Here is a 14295-nt window from a genome sequence, read left to right on the forward strand (position 1 = left end):
AAAGTGGCAAATGGATTTGGGGATATGGTCCAGAAAGAGAAAAATGGCCTAACAGTTGAAGACCCAAGCCCAAATTCTGATTCGGGACAAAGGACACGTGGGAACACCAAAACTATTAGATTGAAAACTGATTAAAAGCTGATGAGGACCATAATAGCTGTCCAATTGGAAACAAAACATAGTTGCTCCCATTTGGAAACCAATATAGCTCTCGAAACCATTATAGAAATAGTATAAAAATATTGTACAAAGTTATACATAGTACATAGCTGTAATTTGTTTGTATTCAATAGACAATAGGTAGTGGGCATGTTACTATACTGGTATAAATACCAGAGTTTCACATCAATGAGATACACAAAAAATTCTCCTAATTTTTGGTCTTTCAAAAAATACATGGTATCAGAGCAGTAGCTCTAAAGAATTGATCCTTTGGTTTTTTTTTTCAGTTCATTTTTATCTTCACTCTCGTGTCTTCAATGGGTTCTATTCCTGAAACAACTGAGGCCAGTTCAGCAAATGTCACCACTTCTGCAAATAATGGAGGTGGAATGAAGGACTCAAGTCATCCCTACTTCCTTCACCCCTCAAATTCACCCGGAATAAACATGGTAAACACAAACTTTGATGGTAGAAGCTATGGAGGGTGGCGCAGGTCCATTCTTATTGCTCTTTCTGCCAAAAACAAGGTGGGGTTCATAGATGGAACCTGCCTTGCACCAAGCTCAGAAACACCTGATTTCAAGTTATGGAATAGGTGTAATGACATGGTCATATCTTGGTTGTTGAACTCCCTTTCTAGAGAGATTGGTGAAAGTGTTATCTATTCCAAAACAGCCAAACATCTGTGCGATGATTTGAAAGAAAAATTTGGTCAATCAATTGGTGCAAAAAATGTATCATTTACAAAAAAAGTTGAGTAATTTGGTTCAGGGCTCAAGCAACATAGCAGGGTATTTCACTAAGATTAAGAGGCTATGGGATGAGCTAGATACCTTGAATACACATGTCAAGTGCTCATGTGAATGTAGTTGTGGAGGAAAGATGAAAATGTCCAAATCACTCCAGGATGAGAGGTTAATTATGTTTCTCATGGGGTTGAATGACACCTATGCCTCAGTGAAGAGTAGTATTTTGATGTTGTCACCCCTTCCAACTGTGGGACACAGGGGCGGATGCACCTTTGCGCAAGCGGTGTCTAAGAAGTTGTCACGACCCAAATCCCGGTCGTGATGGCGCCCAACACACTACTAGGCAAGCCCGACCATTATTCAACACTTAACCCAATTTATCAAAAATAGCGGAAATAAATATCAATTAAGCAAGTAAAGTACTGAAGAATTTAACAAAATACACAATATAATCTCACTAGGACCCGGTGTTGTCACACCTCCTTTTTGCGCGCCCGCCCCGGAGGGTTAAATGCGCGAGGGAGTTTTTCCAATTTAAGTGACAATATTCGAAATGGGATTATTTATTTAATTCAGAGTCGCCACTTGGGAAAGGTTTGGCTTTTGGTGTCCCAAGTCACCGGTTTATCTTGAATCCCAAATCGAGGAAATTTTCGACTTTTCCAAATGAAGTCTGCGAACCAGAAATTCTAAGTAAGGAATTCTGTTGACCCGAGGGAAGGTGTTAGGCACCCTCGAATCCCGTGGTTCTAGCACGATCGCTTAAATTGTTACAATGGCTAAATATCTGATTTAAATACATGTTACGACTTACGTGCTTTTATTAAGTTTAAACCGCTTTTATTATTATCATGTATTTTTATAGAATTGCAACGTCGTGAAAATGCATCTTGAACCACGTCACAATCAATGCACCCGTAGTTGTTAACGCATTTCGACTCCGTTGAGATTTGGATTTGGGTCACATAAATGCACACCCGATTTTAAGAATGTAATTTAATTAAGTCGCGCCTAAAGAGTCTAACGCGTTATCATCTTTGGGGAAGGCAGTGAAATTCGCTAAACAGCCCGTCACGAATTCTAAGTATTTATTATGGTTAATTATTGAGGGCCCCACAATTTGCATTTTTTATTTGGCGAGGCTCGCCTCATTATTTCAGAAGGAATATCCTAAAATGACTACATTTCTATTATGTTCGTCTCTAAAGATAGAAGAAAAAGATACGTGCTAATTCAATTGTGTGCTTTAGCCAAATCCGTATTTTTATTAATTATCTGCTTAATCATTTACGAAGTGAAGAAGCGTTACACCTCATGGGACATGCTTTTAATTTGATAGAAGAATTATATACGAGGTTGATGAAACACTATACTTAGCCCCGAATACTCCTCGAGTTAAACTTTGAATTTGTTTAAGCAAAATAAAGTCACTCATTAGATGGTGCTACTAATAATATTCAGAACTCATCCTAAAACTGCCTACCGAAACAGAAGCTCCTAAACTTAAAACTGTGTTGTACTCAGCAAGATCTTTCAAGAAACCATTCGCCCTACATGCTCAAAACATAACTTGGAGGAAGAGTTTGAATTAACAATTCTACAAATGATAGCACATTCCATAAATTATACGACTACATCATATGTACTGCCATCAAACCATATCGCAATGTTAGACAAGAATATTTTCGATTAAGTACAAACTTACTAATGTGTTTTCTATTGGACTACAAATTAAAGAATTTATACAACTTTAACAAGATTTGCAAAGCTGTAAGTAAGGCAACAGACGATTAAAAATTCTTCAGATCTTTCAACTCATGCCTTTCATTGTTACAATCAGCTACACCAATGTGAGATTCGAAATATGTACCTGGAACGCTAAAAATGCAAGAGAGAAGAGGAGGAAGACAGGGAAAATCAGCAGCAGCAGGAACAAAATAACAACAACAAACAAAGCAACACAGCAGAACAGGCTCGAGTGCAAGAATGCAACTATAGCCGATAGAAAAAGTAGCCAAATGACAGCAGCACATAGTGGAGTAGAATCAGAACTCCAGGCAGACCAGAACCAGCAATAAACCAATGAAAACACTCAACCAGTAGACTCAATTGGAACTTCAAAGAATCAGAATTTTTTGAACAAGTTGAAAACAAATGAAGCCCAAACAACAATAGGAAGAAACAGTTTCTGATTGTTCTGATTGTTTTTATTTCTTGTTCCCTCTTTTCTGCATCTATGCTCTCTAAAATCAGTCTGTATATGCCTATTCTGTGGTCTCTCTCTATATCTCTTTTCTCTTTTTAAATTCAGTCCCTTCTAATGGAAGTTCTGCTCCCCTTTTATAACCTAATATCAGGCTATTCACAGCCTGTTAAAAACATAAGAAACCTTCCCATGTGGCCTCCTCTCTTTCCAGTTTCCTCTTACTATTTAAATATAAACAAACTCTCATGATATTCCCCTGGCAGATCTACCTTTTAAGTGAGGTTTATTATTTCTAAACTAAAGCAGGATATGGGCAGCAGAGGTGTGTTCTAACAGCACATGCTATCCTATTTGCTCTAAATATCAAAGAAGCACAGTGCACATGATGCCCAAGAATGCACATGCCATCAATTTTAAACCAAAGTCTGAATTGTAACTATAAACTAAACCATATAATATTTCGGATTCAATTTGAACAAACACCAACAGCTATACTTAGTTCCTAGTTGCATTCAAACAAAGCTTTAGCAGAAAACAAACAGTATGAAACAAATTGTTACCATTCAACAGCTGAAACTAATCGACGACGTATGTCGACTCGACTATACTAATTACAACATATACAATCAATAGCCAAGGATTGGAATCAAACAGTATTGAGCAGGGGTTCAGATTGTACTGTCAAAACAAATATGACCATGGGAATTAATTAATCGACCAACTTCAAATTCGGTTGATTGTACAGCTTACACATACACACATTATCAGTAAATGAAAGAAAAACTTGACCAAATATAGAGATCCGGGCAAAGTGGACAACAATAGTTGATAAACATTCAAAACATAATTTAAACAAAACATTTGGACACATAAATAGACATTCAAATACAACAGACAAAACGAACTGATAAAGAAAACAAAAATTACCTTAAAACTTTTTAAAAAAAATCAGAAAACCTTAGCTTGGATTTGAATAGATCTTTCTTGGGGTTGAACGGACTTTAATCGAAGTGTTCTCAACTGAGAACACTTCGATTAAGGTCCATTAGACCCTAATCACTCGGCTCAAACGGACACAGACCGGGCATGAGGATTCCTAGGGTTCCTAGAGGGCAGATTTGGGTTTTGGGTTTCCTTGGTTAGATTCGGACCAAACCAAGCATGGTTTGGTCACGAGGGAGGTCCGGGGACTGTCTGGTGTGACGCTGGGGTAGATCGGTGTAAGTCGAGGTCCGACTTGAATCTTCAAATGAAGATTCGAGAAGGTGGGAGGGGATTCGAGCTAAATGGTTAGTGGATTTGGGTTCAGGGTGGTGAGGTGCATCTATGGTGTTAAGGTGGGGGTCACCGGCGTACATGCCGCCGGGATTAATGGTGAAGGGAAAGGGGGCGGCTAGGGTTTCGTGGGTTTGGGGTCTGGGAAATACATGGTATATCCAAAGTCTGATAATGCGGAAATAAAGAGATAGGATAGGAGGGAGAAGATCAATGGTTGCGAACGCCGTGCAGCTACCTCGATACTCCCAGAAGCTGGATCTGCTAATCAACTGGATCTACTGAGCCTGAGACTGCCCTGGATCTGCACACAAGGTGCAGGGAGTAAAGTGAGTACTCCGACCCAGTGAGTAATAAAAGTAACTACAGTCCGAAGATAAGAAAATCCAGTAAATACACAAAGTAAGCTAAAATCCAAATATACAACAACATATGGAACTGAGCATCTAAACAACAGTATAAATAGAAATACATGAATGCAATGCAATGCATATGATGGTACATTCCAGTACCCACTGCGGCGTGCAGCCCGAGCCATCCATATTTATTTATCGTCGACGACGCTCACTGGGGGTGTGTACAGACTCCGGAGGGGCTCCTACAGCCTAAGCGCAATATCTTGGTCAGTCATTGTTACCTGACCGGTCAGCCATTGTTACCTGACCAATTTATATCATACAGTGCCATTGTTACCACTGTTCAAGTATATCATCCAGTGTCATTGTTACCACTATTTCAAGTATATCACACAGTGTCATTGTTACCACTGTTTCAAGTATATCACACAGTGTCATTGTTACCACTGTTTCAAGTCACTTTATAATCAGTCCAGAAAATAATATAATAAGCCCCTTGGGCATTTACAAAACAGAAGTTCCCAGCCCGGAATACATTTAAAAATAACATTTAAGTTTTCAACACGTAGAATTATGGCTGAGTTTGCAAAACAACATTTAAAACCTTGGACTGAAATTAAATGATATGCAAATCATACTAAGCAGTAATATCAATCCTCGAAGGATTTTACAAATCGGCACAAGGCCCCAAACATGGCATCAAGCCCCGTAATATCAATGAAGTATGTGTATCAATCACCAGTATAGTATAAACATCACACGGGATGGACCAAGTCACAATCCCCAATAGTATCCGACCCCGCACTCGCCATGGAGTGCGTGTCACGCCTCAATATAGCGTTACGATGTGAAAGTCCGGGGTTTCAAATCCTCAGAATAGCATTTACATCTATTATTCACCTCAAGACGGCCAAAAGTCTACTCCACGATGCCCTTTCCTTTCGAATCGACCTCCTCGCGCGTCGAATCTTGCCAAAACCACAAGGAATATATTACAATAGGCTAAGGGAATATAACTCAATCGAAAAGACTCGAAAAATATCGAAAATCACGAAATTTGCAAAACCCGAGCCCCGGGCCCACTTCTCGAAAAATTACGAAAGTCACATCACCGGATTCCTCGTCTCGCCACGAGTCCGTACATATAAAATTTACCAAAATCGGAGTTCAAATGACCCCTCAAATCTTCATTTTAGAATTTCAATCTCAAGCCCTAATTTCTTATAATTTGGCTATGTTTTCATGGATTTCAAGGATGATTCTTCAATAAAATCATGTATTTAACTCATAAAACTTACCTCCAATCGATCTCAGTTGAAACTCCCTTCAATCCCCGTCCAAAAGCTCTCAAAATGACTGAAAATGGTGGAAAAATGATCCAAAATCAGATATAAACTCACTGCCCAGCAGCCAATTTAAATTGCAGCACAACCATTTTTCACTAAAATGGCTCTAACTCCATCATACGAACTCGGAATTAGACGATTCTTATTCCTATGAGTCACAAATAATAATACGATCACAACCCTTCAATCGAAACTCAATTCGGAGCTCATTTGCCCAGTGCGATATCCATTTCGCTCGTTAAACAATTACTCATGTTTCGCGTCAAAAACCTAATCGCGACTTGATGAAATTAGACCTAAATTTTCAGATCAGTCCTATAATTCATTATCAAAATTCTGGAAGTCTCGGAATCAAATTTAGATCTCTAGAACTAAAAATGAACCTTTAGATCATTACATTTATGCTCAAAACGGCAAAAATCTTCCAAAAACTCTTCCAAAATTTGTCCGAGCCTCATGGGATCCCAACAAAGTATACTAACAAGTCCCATAATATGACACAAACTACGCAAAAATACTAAATTCACCACGGATTCAAGCCTATGAACTTTGAAACTTCAAATTTTCACATCCGATGTTGAAACACGTCAAAACTAGTCCGAATGATCTCAAATTTTGCAGACAAGTCCAAAATGACATAACGAAGCTACAACAACTATCGGAATTCCATTCCGAACCTCGGATCAAAATCTTACCTATCAACCGGAATTCGCCAAAAATACTAACTTTGCCGATTCAAGCTTAATTCTACACCGGTCATCACAAAAATATTCCGGACACACTCCTAAGTCCCAAATCACCTAACAAAGCTATCCGAACCATAAAATTCGCTTTTCGAGCGCTCTAACACATAAGTCAATATCCGGTTGACTTTTCCAACTTAAGCTTCCTTAAAAGAGACTAAGTGTCTCAAACCTTACCAAAATCATTCAGGAATGACTTCAAATTTTGCACACAAGTCACATTCGACATTACGGACTTGCCCCAACTTTCGGAATCACATTCCGACCCCGATATCAAAATTTTCACTTCCGGTCGAATTTTCTCAAAAACCTTCAAATTTCTATATTTAGCCAAATGGCTCCAAAATGACCTACGGACCTCTGAATTCACTTCCGATCGCGCTCTCAAATCCAGAATCACCATACGGAGCTACTCCCAGTCTCGGAATTCCAAACGGACATCAATAACACTGAAATGCGTTTTAAGCCAAACTGATGCAATTTCTTCTAAAATGCTATCTTCCACAATAGGCGCCAAAACGCTCCCGGGTTATCCAAAACCCGATCCGGGCATACGCCCAAGTCTGAAATCATCATACGAACCCGCTAGAACCTTCGGATCCCAATTCCGAGGTCGTTTACTCAAAATTCCAATCCTAGTTCATTTCTTCAATTTTAAGCTTTCAAAATGAGAATTTCCATTTAGATTTGACTCCAAACTTCCTGAATTTTAATTCTGACCATACACACAAGTCAATATACCTGAGATGAAGCCCCTCATGGCCTCAAACTGCTGAATGACGCGTCAGAGCTCTAAACGACCGGTCGGGTCGTTACAATCTCCCCCACTTAAACATACGTTCGTCCTCGAACGTGCTGAGAACTACACTGAAGTAGTCTGAAATCACTTGTTTAACACATCATGCACCTTCCCATGCTACCACTACTCCGTTGAGAACATTAGCTCGATAATTCTATAGATATACTTATTTATTCAAGCAAATAAGCCATTAGGCCCAATTCCAACATCCTGAATTTCCCTGCCAAGCCTGTTTCCATCATACGTCCACCATATCAATCTCCACACGTTGTACCCAAACATGACTGCATAACTTTGCTGAATTCACACTTTGCATCACTTTACTCATAGAACCACAATAACATTCTTTAAACATAATAGTCGAAATTCCACGAATCTGATGCTCTCATTGCATCTCATGATCTACACAGGTCTTGCTCTAGTTTTTTTTTTCAACACCGATACGACTGAAGAGATGTGCCGAAATTCACAACCAACTGCTGAATCAACAATTCATTGGATCTACACTCCTGACAAGTTCCATTACCTTGTCCCAAACCAAAGAATGATCTTTGCTCTATAATATACTTCATATAATCAGTTTGCACTGACCCCAAATCTAGTAACCTCGTCTCACCCAGTACGAACTGCTCAGGCAATAAGCCACCTCAGACATAATCAAAAATCCCACAAGATGCCACAATGTGCCAGTATGCTATCATTTCGAACGCGATACAAAAGGAAGGCGAACTCTGGGAGGAATTACTCAACTCGCACACTAACATGGACTTCCTCAGAAAATAGGGAAACAGAACACATAAAAGCAAATATGGGCAATGAACTGAACATCACACTGTTGCGGTGCGCAACCCGATCCAAACAACATACCCATGGCGGTGTGCCACCCGATCCACATATAGAACTCGCATAAGGAGATATACGTCGAGCTGAATAGCTCATCACATCAAAATACCGAATATCGGTCATAAACACACTAAGGTGCATAATATCATTCCCAAGGAAACATATAGCGCTATAGGCTACAAACTCAAGCACAACTGAGGTGCGATACATGATCTAAGTCCCATCCTGCTCATATAACATCACCGCTGAGCGGAACCTCAACACATAAGGAATTTACCAAGCCGTCTCACAACTCATACGGTGAAATATATCTTTACATGAATTAACTGACCACAAAATAAGACCGCGACTATCCTTCCATAAAGAGCGCATTGCTGAAATAAACACAACTGGCCTGACGTAAGGCTCACTTCCACATTTAAATCTATCCACCGACCTCAAGTCGATCCTGATCGTGCCAAGCTAGGCCAATAATCTTTCACAGGTCCATAACCCAATAAACAGAGTGCCCTCCAGGCATAAATTCTCAAATGGATGCTATTACCAAAATCCTCATACTTGGTTTAAATTTCTAATTAATCAAGTGACTACATGTCACACTTATACAATATTCCTGTGGGACAAGCTCCCACCATCTTCCGAAATAATTAACGGGTCTGCACATCCAAACTACCGGCTGCACTAACGTTGAAAAGCGATCAAGAATCCCTAACCAGGATGCAAAGCCTTTCTAACAGAACACCGACCTCAGGTGATACTGACGTCAATACCCATCTTACTCAAAACACTGAAACTCATATACTGCTCATCCGAGATTGTGACATCACAATCATTGACCAAACTGCAACCTTGGTCCTTACTTCAAATTCCATACCACTCACTGCACCTCACGTGCCAATATACGATAGACACAATTTCCATCACAACTCTGGAACCGCCGATAGGCTAATACTCCATCACATAAGACTTTCCATTTAACTTACTTCAGGAGAACTATAGCAACATACAGGCGAATTCTCATAACCGTCGAATATGTCAATCTCTAAGTAGTGGTCCAAGCCGCCATAACCCTTTCCGGGATCCGCCTACTCATAACAGGCCCTAACAGAAGAATGATTCAGAATAACATCAATCACTACGACCGACAAGCCTCACACGCACCGCCACAAATCACATGCATAACTCGATCACGCTGAACGAACCGATCACTGACACCAATATGCCAACTCAACTATGGCTAATCAATCTACTTCCTTCCAGTTTATCCTTGATTGCCTTAGAAATAATAATATCTCCCTTCAACACCTAACTTATTCCAACCGCACTCACCCCGAGTGACCTTAAATCATGAGACCATGTTGTCTCAAAAACCATGACCATTTCATGTCTCTCAATGCTACACCGCAAGTCAAAACATCATAGAACATTCTGTGTCTTTCTTCATAAGCTGCTTCAAAAGCTTGACTCTTAACTTTACTTATAGACTCAGAATCATCAGGCACCACACTTTGCCTCTTGAATTCACTAGGACCGCTATTGAGAGCCACCCAGCTCTGACTTGGCCCCGAATGCAACCAACTCTACTGAATTTTATAACATATGAATACCCTCTCGATAAAGCACCTAGAGGGATCACTTCCCTCGAAGCCTGCACCTATACGAGGCATAAATCATGAATCTTCCCTCAAGTCTGAACATGAGCCAATAAGGCTAACCATAGCATGCATCCAACAATTCATTTACTCAAATTACCACTCATGGTCCTTTTCCATAGCTGCAATAACCCACCAATACGCCAATAACCAGAATTCACGCAGGTAATAAACCGTGCAATCAGCTAATCAACAGCAAGCTCCCCAACTTGGCTCGAAGCCATAGATCACAACACATATACTCTATTGCTGTCGTAATATCATGGTGAGATTAAACTCACTCCATCATAAGCTCGTGGAAACACGAATCATCTGGAATTTTAACTCTTCTGCAATTCTTGCATTTACTCACACAACAGTTAAGCCCACTCTCTAGGCGACCAATTTTTTTTTTTTTTACTAAGTCCTAAATTTTTCAAAAATTTCGGCAGAGCCTCCTTTGTAATTGGTCCTATCCACCTGCCAGAGAATCACCAAAACCATCCTAACAACACATCCACAACTTGACAAAGCATCACAATGCATATCAATTACATAAATCTAAATTGATACATGGACATGCGTTGCACCTATTTGAATCATAACACATAGAAAATACCCTTCAACCCTCCATTATTGGGCTATTCAACCAAGTAGGAACATATTCTTTCTTTAATATTTTCGACCTTCAAGGTGGTCTCCTTGACTCAACGATTTCGTCATAATACGTTTACGGAAGCGATCTCAGCTCCCAGACTTATCTAACTAGGAGACATGAAAAATATTCTTCACGCGCCCATAACTCGGGCTACTCAACAGATAACAATAAGAAACGAATCACTTAATAGTTCATCTACTATCCAGTAGGCTTCTTCGCCACTACCAAGTCGTACAAATACACCTTGCAACACTAACATACTCATCACGTGGATATCCAACCGCCATTCCGTCTAACAAGGACAATAATGAACATATGAGTTCAAAACACTTGCTCACAAAATCAGCACCTCGGTGCTCAAGCCATTGGCAAAGATTTGGCCTCAAGTCCTCCAGACTGGTCTAACTTCAAACTCATAGAGATTACACCTCGCCCCTCGATCGGGGAATCAAAGCCATCGAGACACATCTGATACTGAGCGTCCGTTGGTGCATACGATCACGCGGAAGGAATTTCAAAAGTTTCTTTTCAAGCTGAATCAAGGACGCACGATAAGAATTCAAGAATGTGAAGTTTTACTAAAGGTTCGGCAGCCTCTCGAGGATAAGTACAGACGTCTCTGTACCGATCCGCGAGACTCTACTAAACCGGCTCATGACTCGCGAGACCAAGTAACCTAGGCTCTGATACCAACTTTGTCACGACCCAAATCCCGGTCGTGATGGTGCCCAACACACTACTAGGCAAGCCCAACCATTATTCAACACTTAACCCAATTTATCAAAAATAGCGGAAAGAAATATCAATTAAGCAAGATTAAAGTACTGAAGAATTTAACAAAATACACAATATAATCTCACTAGGACCCGGTGTCACGAATCTGAGCCTCTAGAATACAGAATATCATCCTAATACATGGTATATCCAAAGTCTGATAATGCGGAAATAAAAAGATAGGATAGGAGGGAGAAGATCAATGGCTGGGAACGCCGTGCAGCTACCTCGATACTCCCAGAAGCTGGATTTGCTAATCAACTGGATCTACTGAGCCTGAGACTGCCCTAGATCTACACACAAGGTGCAGGGAGTAAAGTGAGTACTCCGACCTAGTGAGTAATAAAAGTAACTACAGTCCGAAGATAAGAAAATCCAGTAAATACACAAAGTAAGCTAAAATCCAAATATACAGCAACATATGGAACTGAGCAGCTAAACAACAGTATAAATAGAAATACATGAATGCAATGCAATGCATATGATGGTACATTCCAGTACCCACTGCGGCGTGCAGCCCGAGTCATCCATATTTATTTATCGTCGACGGTGCTCACTGGGGGTGTGTACAGACTCCGGAGGGGCTCCTACAGCCCAAGCGCAATATCTTGATCAGTCATTGTTACTTGACCGGTCAGCCATTGTTACCTGACCAATTTATATCATACAGTGCCATTGTTACCATTGTTCAAGTATATCATCCAGTGTCATTGTTACCACTATTTCAAGTATATCACACAGTGTCATTGTTACCACTGTTTCAAGTATATCACACAGTGTCATTGTTACCACTATTTCAAGTCACTTTATGATCAGTCCAGAAAATAATATAATAAGCCCTTTGGGCATTTACAAAACAGAAGTTCCCAGCCCGGAATACATTTAAAAATATCATTTAAGTTTTCAACACTTAGAATTATGGCTGAGTTTGCAAAACAACATTTAAAACCTTGGACTGAAATTAAATGATATGCAAATCATGCTAAGCAGTAATATCAATCCTCAAAGGATTTTACAAATCGGCACAAGGCCCCAAACATGGCATCAAGCCTCGTAATATCAATGAAGTATGTGTATCAATCACCAGTATAGTATAAACATCACACGGGATGGACCAAGTCACAATCCCCAATAGTATCCGACCCCGCACTCGCCATGGAGTGCATGTCATGCCTCAATATAGCATTACAATGTGAAAGTCCGGGGTTTCAAACCCTCAGAATAGCATTTACATCTATTACTCACCTCAAGACGGCCAAAAGTCTACTCCGCGATGCCCTTTCCTTTCGAATCGACCTCCTTGCGCGTTGAATCTTGCCAAAACCACAAAGAATATATTACAATAGGCTAAGGGAATATAACTCAATCGAAAAGACTCGAAAAATATCGAAAATCACGAAATTTGCAAAACCCGAGCCCCGGGCCCACTTCTCGAAAAATTACGAAAGTCACATCACTGGATTCCTCGTCTCGCCACGAGTCCGTACATATAAAATTTACCAAAATCGGAGTTCAAATGACCCCTCAAATCTTCATTTTAGAATTTCAATCTCAAGCCCTAATTTCTTATAATTTGGCTATGTTTTCATGGATTTCAAGGATGATTCTTCGATAAAATCATGTATTTAACTCATAAAACTTACCTCCAATCGATCTCAGTTGAAACTCTCTTCAATACCCGTCCAAAAGCTCTCAAAATGACTGAAAATGGTGGAAAAATGACCCAAAATCAGATATAAACTCACTGCCCAGATTTTTCGCAATTACTATTCACCCGCGCGGTACTGTTCACACGCGGGTTACCGTTCACTGCTGCTAAAAAAATGCACCAGCAGCCAATTTAAATTGCAGCACAACCATTTTTCACTAAAATGGCTCTAACTCCATCATACGAACTTGGAATTAGACGATTCTTGTTCCTATGAGTCACAAATAATAATACGAACACAATCCTTCAATTGAAACTTAATTCGGAGCTCATTTGCCCTGTGCGATATCCATTTTGCTCGTTAAATAGTTACTCATGTTTCGCGTCAAAAACCTAATCGCTACTTGATGAAATTAGACCAAAATTTGCAGATCAGTCCTATAATTCATTATCAAAATTCAAGAAGTCTCGGAATCAAATTTGGATCTCTAGAACTAAAAATGAACCTTTAGATCATTACATTTATGCTCAAAACGGCAAAAATCTTCCAAAAACTCTTCCAAAATTTGTCCGAGCCTCATGGGATCCCAACAAAGTATACTAACAAGTCCCATAATATGACACAAACTTAGTTGTTCCTTCGAATCACCAAAAACAACGCAAAAATACTAAATTCACCACAGATTCAAGCCTATGAACTTTGAAACTTCAAATTTTCACATCTGATGTCGAAATACGTCAAAACTAGTCCGAATGATCTCAAATTTTGCAGACAAGTCCAAAATGACATAACGAATCTACAACAACTCTCGGAATTCCATTCCGAGTAGGGGTGGGCATTCGGTATTTCGATTCGGTATTTAAGAATTTCGGTTCGGTATTTCGGTATTCGGTTTATCAATTGTACATACCAAATACCATACCAAAATATTTCGGTATGGTTCGGTATTTTTTATTTTGGTTCGGTACGGTTTTGGTTTAATACATATTCATGTGTCACATACCACTAAGTGCTAAGAGCTATTAAGCAAAAAGCAGCAGCACTAAATAATCAAATCTACCAATTCTGCATAACAAAAGGCGTGTAAGGCAGCACCGCAGCAAC

Source organism: Nicotiana tabacum, chromosome 20, assembly GCF_000715075.1.
Source record: "Nicotiana tabacum cultivar K326 chromosome 20, ASM71507v2, whole genome shotgun sequence".
Lineage (NCBI taxonomy): Eukaryota > Viridiplantae > Streptophyta > Magnoliopsida > Solanales > Solanaceae > Nicotiana > Nicotiana tabacum.